At 37.4% G+C, this 2,424-nt stretch overlaps 1 long non-coding RNA gene across 1 annotated transcript; it reads right to left on the bottom strand.

Annotated features, from left to right (window-relative positions):
• Positions 1-1,019: 1,019 nt before the first annotated feature.
• On the bottom strand, positions 1,020-1,634 carry LOC141903111 (uncharacterized). The gene is made up of 3 exons (XR_012619045.1): positions 1,545-1,634; positions 1,360-1,460; positions 1,020-1,088 (listed from the first exon to the last, which is right to left on the bottom strand). It is a non-coding gene; the product is annotated as an uncharacterized LOC141903111 (long non-coding RNA).
• Between the last annotated feature and the right edge of the window lie 790 nt (positions 1,635-2,424).

The raw sequence follows: 2,424 nt of genomic DNA, 5'->3' as shown, positions 1-2,424 counted from the left end.
CGATTACGTCATGAATTAACTAAAAAAATGATGTCCAGCATCAACCAAGACTGGTTGACTGTGCCCAATTCTGCACTGGCAGTCATATGAAGTCGACCGGCAACCAGTCTATCATCAGACATCAGCTTTCTTAATGGTTTATAGAAAATAAATAGATGTTTAAAAATTTCTCATAACGAGCGTTTGTTATCTTTTTCATCATTAAAACCTGAGCAGATTCATCGAGAGTCACCGGTTAATCGGAGTCACCCTTCTCTCTAGCCCGCGCACAGAAAATCCGAGCTACCTACCAGAGGAGGAACGGAGGCGCCCTTCAACATACCATTAATCGCTGGTTATTCAGTGTCGTCTGAGCCTGAGACGCGGGTCTTTGATAGAGCATCGTGTTTACATTCGACGTTTCGGTATCGCAGGCTTTTTTCATTAGACGAACTCATGAACTTGAGAACTCAGGAAGTTATGAACTCGGAACTCATGAACTCAAGATGTCGTCTCAGGGCTTCAATAGGTTTACGGCAAAGTATTTACTTCCGCTATTTTACCGTACATTATTACTATATATTATAGTATTAACAAATTAAAGTAACAATAAAATCATTTTATTGGGTTTAAGGAATATGATACGATTTGTCGATTTGATACTCGCAAAATTATTTCAATAAAACGACCTTGAGATGATCGCAATGCGAGAAAAATACCGCAAAATACTGTCCGTACAGTGTCGCCCTCCTGTGTTATTTAGCCGCATTACACAATTTGACGTTACGCTAACACATTTTGGCGGTGTACTATGACATTTTGTCGAAGTACAGAAAAATGGACGAAACTCTGATTTTTGGCGGGAATGGCCGCCCATACAAGATGACCATCCAAATCAAATGTAAATTAAGAAAGAAAACAACAAAACTAGCTCCGTTGATCAACAAAAATAAATCAATAGTTTATTACGAAACTTCAATTTCAAAATAAGGATAGGAAAAAAGTGAACAATAAGTGTCTTTGCCATGCTTCTTTAAATTTTTCCCAAGAATATTTCTTTTTCTGGCCACCACCTGCCTCGACGTCAGACTTTTTCGAGATGGTTTTCGCTGAAAATACGAAACAAGACAAAATTGATGGATGGGTTCACTTTTACTGCGAACATTGGAATGAGCTAAAGCAATTTTCTAGGAGGAAAAATTGAGTCAAATGATGTTTCAAAATCTGGACGGAAAAAGTTTTACTGAATTTTATGGCTAATGGCAAATACATGTTTATATTGATAAGGTAAATATCTGTATAAAAGGTTGTATAGCAACTTGAATTGAAGGGTTAATGCAATAGGTCTCTTTTTTTAAAAGATGAGCGAGCCATACTTACTAGATTGGTCATGTGAATCAACATCAAATTTAGAACTATCATCCATTTTTAGTTTTCAATCAAAGACCACCCTATGAAATACATATTTTTCTGATAACAACCTGGAATAAATTGAAATAAATCTGAGTAATTCACCAAATTTCTGTATCGAACCTCTAATATATAACCTATAGATGGATACTTACATACGACAAATTGACGAAGAAACTTCATTTGACAGTATACAAACTCGCAGACAAACTCCCAAAATGAATCATGTCCTATTCGTGATAAACACCTAGAATCAAACAAAGTACAACTAAAAAATTCACAATACAGATTTCGGTTTCGAATCCTTCAAATAGCTGTTTACTTACATGAAACGAATTATCAAACTATACGCACGGAGTGAAGGATAAATAGATGACTATTCGCTAACTATTATGGCTAATTCGTGCTCCTTTTTGGTTTACCTTTGTCAGCTATATGAAGTTGGCATTGAGCCAATTCATGTAAAATCGCGGTACGTTTTTTTATGTGAGCATTTATTTCATTGCTTCTCGGCTTAAAAGACGTATAATCGATGCGACTGAAGACATGGCGAAACTGTTTTTGGCGGGAAAATTCTTAGCTCTCGCGTATAAAATTGCAATGACCTCGATTGGGGGCGTTGTCTCTACGAGCGAATATGATTGGCTGTTTTTGGGATATACGGGGAATTCCGGCGCTACTAAAATAATTATGGGAAAGCCATAGAATGACGAACGTTCCATTGGACTAGGTGCCGTATACGTGCGAATTTCAAATGCTCATTACTGGTGAGAATGTAATTATTATCCGCCATAGGTATTGTTTCATTTTAATACCCGGTGATTGATATGATTGACATTGAAGTACGTGTAAGCGAACATTCACTTACACAAGGCCTCCACGTGCGCGCGATGAAATCATTAGATTAGACTGTTGCGCACACAAACACACGCGCGTACAGTATACACTACTATAGTGATACTGTAACGCTGCTTGCTGGCGCGTTTGACATTACATCAGCAGAAGATGAGCGCTGTGTTTTCTGTTTGATAGAAT

Source organism: Tubulanus polymorphus, chromosome 4, assembly GCF_964204645.1.
Source record: "Tubulanus polymorphus chromosome 4, tnTubPoly1.2, whole genome shotgun sequence".
Lineage (NCBI taxonomy): Eukaryota > Metazoa > Nemertea > Palaeonemertea > Tubulaniformes > Tubulanidae > Tubulanus > Tubulanus polymorphus.
Note: the sequence above shows the minus strand (reverse complement) of the source record. Positions and strands in the feature narration are given on the sequence as shown.